The sequence below is a fragment of the Brassica oleracea genome, chromosome C1 (assembly GCF_000695525.1).
Source record: "Brassica oleracea var. oleracea cultivar TO1000 chromosome C1, BOL, whole genome shotgun sequence".
Lineage (NCBI taxonomy): Eukaryota > Viridiplantae > Streptophyta > Magnoliopsida > Brassicales > Brassicaceae > Brassica > Brassica oleracea.
The window spans coordinates 1,205,384-1,218,435 of NC_027748.1; the positions used below are offsets into that span (position 1 = coordinate 1,205,384).

At 37.1% G+C, this 13,052-nt stretch overlaps 1 pseudogene; it reads right to left on the reverse strand.

The window, feature by feature from the left end:
- Positions 1-390: 390 nt before the first annotated feature.
- LOC106328717 lies at positions 391-1,719 on the reverse strand (annotated as a pseudogene).
- Positions 1,720-13,052: the final 11,333 nt, after the last annotated feature.

Here is a 13,052-nt window from a genome sequence, read left to right on the forward strand (position 1 = left end):
GTTGGTTTTAATGGATATATTGGAACTTGTTTGGGAATGGTTTTTGAACCTTTAGATATTAATGAACAAACTAAAGCTTTGAAGATTCTTCTAGTTGCAGAAGCAATACCACACAAGAGTGGGTCTGTTCTTCAGCCAGAATCTTGAATTCAAGCTCTAGCATTGTTGTTCATTAGCCTTCTACAATAGCCAAATCCATTACTAAAGAAGTTTCCCTAATCAACTAAACAAACGCCACACAAGATTTGGTTAAATCCCTTCAAGGAGATCCCAAAATCAAGAAGCCTTGTCGATAGAAACAAAGGCCAAAGCGGCGATTACAGAAGCAGCAGCGACTCTTCTATTAACATCCTTGTTTGGAGACTCGGGAAACAAGGCAGCAGGTCGATCAATTGAAAAGTAGCAATGGTTCATATTTGATCAATCCATAGCTTATAAACGGCAAAATCGCGCTCCAGGATCTCCATCTTGTAACCACTGGTATGGAGTGAATATCCAGTGAGCCTCTGTACAGAGATTAACCCTCATGTTGTCAGCACCCATTCTCACAATCACAGTGATTCTTCCAAGTTTGTTGTTGGGATTTACAAGCTCATTGGGATCCATTTTGTTACTCACCTGCATCAAATAGTCAATGCAATTTCGCTCAAAATCCAAATCAATTGTATGAAACTCCATGTCATACTCTGTTGTGCTAATCCTTTAAAAGTACCTTAATGCCAAGAGGGTTAGCAATTCCCCCTGAGAAACTCAACATGAGCACCATCCAACTGTCTAGTACGCTCTCCACACCACACCATGTGCGCAGAACAATCATAGTACAAACCAGAATTTGAGTCCAGCCTCGTGAGAGACTGTTCTTAAGGCAGAAGCAAACACTCATGAGACGTGTAGAAATCAGTTGTAGTCATGAGTGGATGATCCGTGGTGAGTCCACACGCAGACATGAACCCCAATGCCTCATCAACCCTGTTCGCCAGCTCCTGGTACCTACACAACAACAACAAGATAAACCATTCAGAGTCTCTGAAACAGAGGAAACTCTGTTCTTCTTTGTTTCATTCAACTTACCTGTCAGCTTGCTCGCTTTGCTCAACGAAATCAAGGTTCCACTGTGTAACTCTTTGAATTGCAGCGTAACCTCCAGTGCAGACTGTGTGTAAGCACGGATCATCCTGTTGGGATCAGGGATCCTCGACTTGTCATCAAAAGTGTCGCCGTTGATGTTGTCTCCCTTGTAGCTAGGCAGCTTCACACCATCCTTCTCCTCGAATGGACCAGCCATTCTCCCAACCTAAAACCAAACGAATAAAAATCTCACCTTTACGAATAAAAATCTCACCTTTAGTATAGAAACAGAGAGAAAGATCTAACCTTTACGATAGGGACTTGACCTCCGAAGGTAAGAACAATGCTCATCTGTAGGAGAACTCTGAAGGTGTCTCTGATGTTAGTCGCATTGAACTCCTTGAAGCTCTCTGCACAATCCCCTCCTTGGAGAAGGAAAGCTTTGCCGACGGCGGCATCGGCCAATCTCTCTTCCAAGTTTCTAGCTTCTCCGGCAAAAACGATCGGAGGGAAAGCCTCGATGGTTTTGAGCTCGGCCGCGTCGGGGTAATCGGGAAGCTGCAGAGCCTTCTTCAGCTTCCAGCTCTCCGGCGTCCATTCCAATGCAGCAGAAACGGATTCCTTTGACTGAAACGGCGGCGTTTCGGGACGAGAGATCCAAAGGAAAAAGAAACAAAATCAAAAGATAAAGGGCAACAGCTTCAATCGCCGTAGAGTTCGGCAAGAGGGTGGTCGGAGGTTAGACCCTTGATGAGTTGTGCGCAATCGCAGCGAATCTTTGTGAGACCAAAGTCTCTGCATTTCGCCACTGCTTCTCGTAACGCCAGTCCTTCAGCTACAAAGCGGAGAGCCTACAAAACGCACCCAAGACCTGCAATTTTGTTAGTTTCATTCCAGGCAAATAACAGAAACTATTTATAAACCAGTTTCATTCGTTGAAAATGACAGATTTTGAAACCAAGCAAATAACTAAACTTTTTTCCTTGGTGTGACATTTTTTTCCTTTTTCCTGGTTTGCTTTAGGCTTGATTTGTTAGCTTTATAAATAAGAAAAAATGTAAAATCTTTTCTATTTCTTTTATTTAACATTCTTCAATCCATAATCAGATTGGTCAAAAGTCAAAAACATTTTACACAACAAACCTAGTAAAGCATTTGGTTCATATCCGGTTTGAGGTTGAGATTGCTGGTTATCTTCACTTACACGTGTATTCCAAACTATCCAATTTTACATTGGGCTTCATCGTTATTTGGGCCTAAATGTTTTCGGCTAATTAAGGGCCCATAGATATGAAAATGGGGATGATCCACTAGTCCACTTTGAACGTTCTTTCTGAAATTACGTTTTTTTTCTGTAATTACGTTTTTTTCTGTAATTACGTTTGCTAACTATGAAATTGTTTAAACGACCAGTGATCATTATAAGTGTGCAAATCACACTTTCCGATTTAAGGGAAGCTGACGTTGACCAATGACCACGGTACTCTTTCCTTATCTTTGGCTGTTCAATCACACCGAGGCATTACAGCTTTATGATAAAGATGTAACTTCCTTCATTTAATTCCAAGTAGTTTATAACCATTTGTTCAATTATTTAATTATTATCCACCATGTCATAATTACTTTATTTTATTTGACATCGTCATAATTACTTTATTAAATTCTCAAATTGTATAAAGAAGAAAATTTTTAATGTTGATAAAAACAAGCTTTATAGTATTTTGAATAACGAATTAATACTTTAACAAAAAGGACCTTAAAAAAACAGATACAAAACATTCTTTGGGCCTAATGATAGAAAACAAACAAGTTTTGACAAAATATGTGATCAAAATAATATACTGAGTCATTGACAAAAAAATATACATATACAAGTGTATATTTAGGTTTTGGCATGTAATTTCACTCTCATGCGTTCATAAGTGATAGTGAACATGCGATATACCACGTACGCTAGCCCCAAATGGACCCTATTCACTTGTTTTATTGGACCACAATATGACTTATCAAAAGGGAGTAAAAATTGACCAATCATTGAAAACTTGGGGACCGATCAATGAAAATGAGCTAATTTTATGTGTATAAATGTGGCAAGAAGAGAAAAGGAGCTATGTAGGTCACCTTATATGAGATTACAAAATTCACAAGAACAAGTTTATGTTTTAGTTGTGTTAGGATCCTCTCATAAGATGTCATGGTTGTACGTTGCTATCAGCACCACATAGGTCCATTAATGGCATGTGATGGGAAAAGGCTAGATGATCATAGAGACAAACAGTTATGTGACATCTAATATATTTATTACGTCAATATAAATAGCATGTTATGATCATACAAGAATGATTATAGTAAACTGATTATGTTTTATTTAATTTCATTGATACTCAAAATTTTGAATTATATTTTGTATAAAACAAAAACAAGATGATCTATGTATTGGAAAGAGTCCTCGACTTTTTTTGTCGAACAAATGCAGAGTTTTGTTGAACTTTGGTTACAAATGTGTGGATCTTATCGTTTAATGTTAGATTTATAGTACAATACTACAATGTGATAGAAACTGATGGTTTACTTTTGCATCTATAGTCGGTCAATGTCACGAGCCTAACTTGTCTAAGAGTCGAATTCTCATGTGAGAGATGAATATGTGGACTAATAACTAATAACACCATCGAGAAACAGACAGCATAGTTAGCATGCGTCATAATATCGAAGGTGTTGGATTCGAGTCGTGTATAGAAGATTGAAGACTTTCGAGTAGTAATTGGGTTGATGAGTAGTATTATAACTTTGCATTAGAACTTTGTTATTCATAAAAAATTGATCATTACTTGTCTTACAATGTTCAGTTTGTAGTGGTGATGATTCTAATCTCTAAATGAGTTTTCTTGTTCTCGTCTCGGATGAGTATGCTACTACTTATTCTTCTGTTGCTGTCAAATTAAAATACCTACTTTTCATATAATCGAAATTTAAAATGGAAATGGATACATGATATGTAATATTATTACATCTATAAGATGTGCAGTATATTATTTGAAAGAGCAAATATTTTCAAATAAAAGAATAATAATCTTGTCACTTATAGAAGACTACTGCAAACAAATCTATTCATTTTGGATTCATTCATAGTAATTCACTTTACGTCGAGAATGGTCCATAGAAGGAAATTGACAAAAGAAATTTGTCTAAAATGTTTATTAATTAAATTCCGAAAAATTCTTGTTTCGATATTACATATTGGGAAATGAATGACGTCGACCTTTTGTGATGTAAATGCGAGCAGGAATTTTATATCATTGTTTTTCCAATTTGAAGGAAAAATATAAATAAACAGTGTTTTTTCGTCGCCCTTTGTATAGCTGACCGTATATAATCGTTATTATAAAATTCTAATATAATTCATGTTTTACGTCTTTGATCGTTGGGTTAAGTCTAGGCCCAGGGACCACAGTGTCTGGGTCCAGCCCAAAAGTAAAGCAGAGTAAGAAAAAAACGGAAAAGAAAAGCAAAAGGGTATTATTTATGTTCAGTTTTGGAGTTCGGACCATTTGTTTATAGTTTGATGCATTACCTTCATATTTTTGTAAAACTGAGATATCCCATCACATTGATTTGGTTATTAATTTTGCATTTATATACCATTTCAGATGGAATGTTCAAGTTTATGATTGATGCAATATATAGTAGAATTTATTGCAATAAATGGCAAACCATAATAAATGTGATAAGTTTTCTATACACCAATATTCTAACTCTACAGTTCAAATCTTTTTTTTTTGTCACTGAACTACAGTTTACATCTTTATATGATACATTTTCAGTTCGCGTCACAGTGTTTTCAGCTGGATGTAAAAGGTGCACTGTTGTAATGTGTTGGGGTAAATAAAAAACCTTAATATATAAAGAAGAGGAAATAATGATTTGGATGGCTGAGACGCATGCCTTACATTGTATTATCGCTCTTTACGATTGAATGGTGCACGTTCGAGTAGTTTTTTTTCTTAGTTATATGTGCATTCACTAAACATTTTTCTAATTACTAGGAATTTTTTATTGTTAGATCACTGGGTTACATTCTAACTTGATACTCGATCGGTATTCGTGGCTAATTATTTTGTGTTTTATCCTAGCTAGGTATAGTCAAATCATATATATACGAAATTTGATATGATTCTTCTGATATGAAAAATAGATTGTTTCACTAGAGTGTAATAAAATAGAAGAAAGTTGAATTCCGTAACTATGTACTGTTTGCATGCATAGAGTATGGCTTATGGGACCCTGCCCACTAGAGAAATGGAAGTATGAGTTAAAAAGCTAAGTTTCGCTAAGCTTTGTCACGTGCTAATGCTGCTTTAGTAGAATCTGCCAAAGTAGTATCATTAAATCCCGTTTCATAATGTATACCTAATCCACCGTTTCTTTCCTCGTCACTAAATATTAATACAACTAATAACATGCATGTTAGTTGATTAAAGTAATCAGTTGTATTGATGGTGTAATACTACCACGCCTAGCCTCGGCAAATGCAATATCTAGACTCTACATATCTTAAAAAAATTCCGATTGTTGAAATAATAATTGTAATCACCTTTAAGTATTTTTTTCCTTTTTCCTTGGTGTGACATTACCACTTTAATCGAGTTTTCTTTTTGATCTCAGGACCCAACATGTTCCATCTAAATCTGGTTATGAGCATGATTTGTTTTAAGAGTTTGTTAGCAAATGTTTATAAAAAACTTCAAGTAATTAATAATCAGAAAAGAGTTGTTTCTTTTCGTTACAAAGAAATTATAATTTTTCTGTCCTGAAACTTTTTTCAAGGATACTTGAATTTGCATAAGTGAATATCCAAAACACTGTCAATGGGAATGACAGATCAATCTTTACTCTTTGATTTCACATTATCTTAATTACTTCCTTTTATGTGGATCACTCGATTTGACAGCAGAATAAAGGAGAAATGAAAATCAAATGTTAAAAAGGCATTACAAGTGAGATGTCAGCATCTCTCTGAGTTTTTTACTTTATTAGTATTTTTCTTTTAACATCATAATTAACAAGCACGTTATCTTTGCTTTCTCTAAAAGGTATCAGAATTTAACTCTGCAGAAACACACTAGTGTTTAAGTACAGCCTGCATAATTGATTACAAAACAAAAAACTTATATGGTTTAATATAGTCCCTAATCAATTCTCTAATCAATTGGTGATTTATAGGCTCCACTTAAGCTAATCAACAAATGTGAAGATTGACTTGATATATGATATCTTAGATTTAGAAACGCATCTAGAATTTGTTTATATTCCGAGTGACAGCTTTGAACTACTACTTGTATCAGAATACTAGTGACCAATATTTTTGACATTTCCATAGAAATTTCACAAGATATTATCATATCACTCACAATGTGTAAACTCAAAACAAAAAGCTGGAAACCACCAAAGTACTCCACTATTTTTTTTTTTATAATTGCTTGGAGCATGTTCAAATTTCATAAAATCATTGGAGTAACTTTTTAAAATATAAAATTTTTCTATTCAGTTCTGTTTTGAAGCAGTACTAAAAGGACAAAAGGATATACAAAATTTCCAAAATATCGCTTCACTAATTATATTACACTACGAGTAAATAATACTGACAAAAACTTATAATCAAATAATTTGGTTCTTCCATTTTAAGACTGTTTTATTATTTAATTTCTTAAGAAATCGAGTGAAATAAAATAGTATTAACTTCTTTAAATGAAAAGATTGAGAGAAAATGAAAGCAGCAAGCCACTAAACACCAAAATTTAATTAAATAAACAGATAGAGAAGAAGAAAAATAAGATAAAGTCGCTCTCTTCCTGGTTGTCCTCATCTCACAACACAACACCAGCTCAAGAGAGCTCATCACTCAGATCTCACATCTTCACTCACACCTCTTTTAAAAAACATTAATAAAATAGCATAAAATGATGATTAAAACATTGATCTCTCGTCGTTATCTGAAACTTCTTCACCTCCAATAAGAGATTCTGTAACCTTTCTTCCTCTCCCTCTGTTCAAGAACTATCTGACCAAACATACATAAATATGAATTAAAAAAAATATATATAATAAAAATGGTGGATCTTTGGGAAACATAAGCTTCAACTTAAAAACACATGCTTCTGGGTCTCGCTTTATCTTCAAGTTTTCCCGCTCTCTGTTTCATTAACCCAAGAGGTAATAGTACTAAATTTCTATTACAGCAAATATTAAATAATGGCGGAAAAGTTTAATATTTTCTATTACAGCCACTTAAAACTGTATCTTTCTTTTTACTTCTGCTGTTTTGTGTGTTTTTAAATATCTTTGATGGGGTCTTTCTTTCTCTCTTTCTTTCTTTCTTGAGTTTATATCAGATAGAGTGGAGAGAAAGCAAAAGTTGAAGGAAGATTAGAGAGAAGCGATTATGAACACTAGTGGTGCTCGAGCTGCTCTTTCCTCCATGAAAGCTCCTTCAAAGCATGACACCAATCAAGTAACTTTCTCTTTCTTTCTCTCTCTCTCTACCACTTTCCACTTTTGTGAATTTGCTTTCTTGGTGGGTTTTGTTTAGTTTCTGAAAAAGTTTCTTCCTTTAGATGATGGATACAATCTTGATTATCATTCTTAAGATTCTTGGCTTCAACATTGGACTATTACAAAACCGTATCTTTACTTTTTTTTTTTATTTTCTAGAAAAAGAAAGTTATTATTCTTAGTGAAATTACTGGTCACAGTGAAAGTGATCGATACTCAATTGTTATCTACAAGTGTCCACTATCAAAGGCTGAGAACAATCTACTGTCTCTTTACAAAACTCAAGTTTTGCTTCTCTTTCCTTTGAGTGTATGAGTAATAATGTTTCGTGGTATTCTGAAATCTGCAAAGGAGGATAATAAGAAGAAGAAGATGGAGCCTCAAGGCAATGGAAAACCTCTGGTTAATAGGCGCAAAGCTAACAGAGAAAAGAAAATGGACTTGCTTCAAGATGTATGATCATTATTACTTTCTTTTGAGTTTAATGATATGATTATGAATTAATGTTTATTGTTGATTAAGGTTGATAAGCTCAAAAGGAAGCTAAGACATGAGGAGAATGTGCATAGAGCATTGGAGAGAGCCTTCACTAGACCTTTAGGAGCTTTACCTCGTCTCCCCTCTTACCTCCCTCGTCACGTAAGAACCAAACCATTCACATTATCAAACTCCTTGTTGTTCTTTGTGTGTTGATCTTTTGTTTCTTTAGACATTGGAGCTTTTAGCTGAAGTAGCTGTTCTTGAAGAGGAAGTAGTTGGATAAGCTTCAAGAGATAGCTTAAGATTCAAGTTATCCATAAAGGAAAGAAGAATAACTTAAAGGTTTTGGATAAAGACTAAGATTCCTAGATTAACTTGTAATAGGAAAAGATAAGAAGTTTCTATTACCTATATAAGGGGAGACTAATGTAAGTTGTTCAATACAACAATAAGAAGAAAGAAAAGAAAGAAATAAAACAAAGAACCGTTTTATAGTTTCTGTGTCATTAGCTACTTTATTTGGTATCAGAGCTTGTGGTTTATCTCGATCACATAGAGCTTGGATACAGAAACGATGGCAGACCCAAAAGCTATAACAGATTCAAAGGCAGTAGTAAAGATGAAGAAATCAGTTCCTAGTGCAGTGGTGTGTCCGATGTTAAACACATCAAACTACACGGTATGGGTGATGAAGATGAAAGCACTCCTACGCGTGCACAAGGCATGGGAAGCTATGGAGCCAGGAACCGACGATGAAGACAAGAATGATTTAGCTATAGCTCTTCTGTTCCAGTCGATACCTGAATCACTGGTTTTACAGGTGGGTGATCTTGGAACTCCTAAATTGATATGGGAGGCCATACAATCAAGAAACCTAGGCGCAGAACGAGTCAAGTCGGCTCGACTCCTAACATTAATGAATGAGTTTGATCGTCTGAAGATGGAAGATACAGACACAATCGATGCATTCACTGAAAAAATCTCAGAGCTTGTATCAAAGGCCTCGACATTGGGACAGATTATTGAGGGTCCTAAAGTAGTAAAGAAGCTCCTTAATAGTCTACCACCAAAGTTTATCTTCATGACAGCATCTCTGGAACAAATGTTAGACTTGGAAACAACAAGCTTTGAAGATATAATTGGGAGACTTAAGGCTTATGAAGAGCGCATAAAAGGTTATACACCAGTTGAGCAACAAGGAAGTCTTCTGTACTCAAACACTGAGAAGTCCTACGATCAGAAGGGAACTGATAATACAGGAAGAGGGAGAGGACAGAACAGAGGACGTGGCCGTGGTAACAGAGGAAGGGGTCGTGGCAGGAGCAACTATGGTGAGAGAAATAAAGAAAAGAGAGACTACTCTCAAATAGTGTGCTATAACTGTAAGAAGAAGGGACACTTCGCCTCTGTTTGTACCGAAAAGAAGGCCGAGGATGAACTCAACAAGACTGAAACAGAGACTGCAGAAGTAGCGCTTTACATGCTGGAGGTGGTATTCCTTAACGAAGAAAAGGTAATGCCGAAAGAACTGGAAGCTGACAAGAAAGAAGATGGAGTGTGGTACTTGGACAACGGAGCCAGTAACCATATGACAGGACAAAGATCGTACTTCTCTGAGATAAACGAAAATATCAAAGGGAAAGTAAAATTTGGAGATGGATCTTATGTTGACATAAGAGGAAAAGGTTCGATTATGTTTGAGGCAAAGACGGGAGAGCAGAAGATGTTAACTGACATATACTATATCCCTGAGCTACGAAGCAATATCCTAAGCTTAGGACAGGCAACCGAGCAAGGCTGTGATGTTCGAATGAAAGACAACTACTTGACTCTAAGAGATCCTGAAGGAAGATTGCTCGTGAAGGTCTTAAGGTCTGCAAACAGACTCTACAAACTAAAACTGCAAGTAGGTAGAGCAGTTTGTCTACACGCAAAGATACAGGAGGAACCATGGAGATGGCATGCCAGACTTGGCCATATTAGCTTCAAGACAATACGAGCAATGGCAACTAAAAGAATGGTACATGGTCTGCCAGAAATAAGTGAAGAACGACGACTCTGTGATTCATGCTTGGTAGGCAAGCAATCGAGACAACCTTTTCCAAAAGCGACAATGTTTAGAGCATCACATCCACTAGAGCTTCTACATGCAGACCTTTGTGGACCAATCTCGCCTGCAACTCTCTCTCTCAACCGCTATATCTTTGTCATCATTGATGATAACACAAGATTTATGTGGTCTATACTGATGAAAGACAAAAGTGATGCTTTTGACAGGTTTAAAACGTTTAAGAAGCTTGTCGAGAAGGAACTAAACAGAGAGATACTAACACTGCGTACTGATAGAGGAGGTGAATTTACTTCACATGACTTCAATAACTTCTGCAACAGCAATGGGATCAAGCGACACTTAACGGCACCATACACCCCACAACAGAATGGCGTTGTGGAGCGAAGGAACCGCACACTAATGGAGATGACTCGCAGCATACTAAAGGCAATGAGTGTGCCTAATTACTTATGGGGAGAGGCAGTTCGTCACGCCACATATTTGATTAATAGAGTACCTACAAGAGCTCTATCTAATCAAACTCCCTATGAATGCTTGAAAGGAAGAAAGCCAAGCATATCTCACATTAAGATCTTCGGGTGTATGGCGTATGCAAAGAAAGATGCAGGACAGTTAAGGAAGCTTGATGATAGATCTGAAGCAGCAGTTCATCTAGGCATTGAACCAGGGTCCAAGGCCTACAGACTCTACAATCCAACCTCAAAGAAAATCATTGTAAGTAGGGATGTTATCTTTGATGAGAAGGCATGTTGGAATTGGAAGGGAGAAGGTGAACAAGTTAGAACCGATCCAGGCATGTTTCACATGACGTGGGGGAGCACAGAGGACAATGGAAGTGGTCCTTATGTTGGTAACGAAGAAGCTGCTACAGAACCAATATCACAGCCGTTCGAAGCAGAGGAAGATGAAACAGAGTCAGAAGTAGAAGAAGAAACTGAGAACGAGAACCCTACAGGTCAAAGAAGATCATCTCGTCAAGTCAATCCACCTGCCTATCTTAAAGACTACGTATTACTATCTGACGTTGAGTGTGAAGTGTTACTCCTCGCACTGAATGATGAACCTGCAAGTATTCAAGAGGCACTCAAAGACAAGCGTTGGAGGATTGCGTGTAAGGATGAGATTGATTCGATAGACAAAAACGAAACCTGGATCCTTATTGAAAAACCACACGGAGTAAAGGTGATAGGACTCAAATGGATTTTCAAAATCAAGCGCAACGCAGACGGAAGCATCAACAAGTACAAGTCAAGGCTTGTTGCGAAAGGTTATGTGCAAGAGCATGGCATAGACTATGATGAAGTCTTTGCTCCAGTCGCTCGTATGGAAACAATACGGTTTCTTATTGGTCTAGCTGCTGCAAACGGATGGGAAATCCACCACCTAGATGTTAAGACAGCCTTTTTACACGGTGAGTTGATTGAAGAGGTGTTTGTGTCGCAACCAGAAGGGTTTGAAAAGAAGGGAGAAGAACATAAGGTTTTCAAACTTAAGAAAGCTTTATATGGCCTGCGACAAGCTCCTAGAGCATGGAACACGAAGCTTGATCAGATACTAAAAGGATTACGGTTTAAGAAGTGTGTCAAGGAGAACTCTGTCTATCGCAAGGAGGAAAAAGGTAAGCTACTTATAGTAGCTGTATATGTAGATGACTTATTCATCACGGGTAGCTCAGTGGAATCTATCAAGGAGTTCAAAGACGCGATGTCCGGCGAGTTTGAGATGACTGATTTAGGCTTGCTTACCTATTATCTCGGCATAGAAGTAAAACAGAGCATACAAGGAATCATGATTAAGCAAGAAGCTTATGCTCGACGAATTTTAGAAGAAACAGAGATGGATAGTTGTAACTCAGTCTACGTACCAATGGAGTTCGGATTACATCTCTCGAAGGCAATGGATGAAACAGAGATAAATGCAAGCGAATACAGGAGAAGAATAGGATGTCTGAGATACTTAATGCATACTAGACCTGATATGGGGTTTAGTGTTGGCATTCTAAGTAGATTTATGCAATCACCAAGAGAGTCACATGGAAAAGCGTTAAAGCAAGTATTGAGATATTTGAAAGGGACTCTCGGTTACGGGTTAATGTTCAAGCATGGAGGATCTCAAGGACTGATAGGATATAGCGATAGCAGCCACAACACTGATCCAGATGATGGAAGAAGTACCACTGGTCATCTATTTTGCTTCGGTGACACGCCAATCTCGTGGTGCTCGCAGAAACAAGACGTGGTGGCTCTATCCTCTTGTGAGGCCGAATACATGGCAGCAACAGAAGCTGCTAAACAGGCTATCTGGCTGCAAGAGTTAATGACTGAGATCACAGGAAGAAAGCTTGGAAGAACACTGATTCGCGTTGACAACAAGTCAGCCATTGCCTTGGCAAAGAATCCGGTTCTGCATCGTCGCAGCAAACACATTCACAAACGCTTCCACTTTATAAGAGAATGTGTTGAACGGGAGCTGATCGATGTTGAACACATACCGGGAACAGAGCAACGCGCGGACATCCTGACTAAAGCACTTGCAAGGAACAAGTTCAAGGAGATGAGAGAGATGATCAAGGTTCAAGACTTAAGTGAAAATGTCTTGAAGCTTAGAAGGGAGACTGTTGGATAAGCTTCAAGAGATAGCTTAAGATTCAAGTTATCCATAAAGGAAAGAAGAATAACTTAAAGGTTTTGGATAAAGACTAAGATTCCTAGATTAACTTGTAATAGGAAAAGATAAGAAGTTTCTATTACCTATATAAGGGGAGACTAATGTAAGTTGTTCAACACAACAATAAGAAGAAAGAAAAGAAAGAAATAAAACAAAGAACCGTTTTATAGTTTCTGTGTCATTAGCTACTTTAGTTCGGTTAGAGGAACAAGTC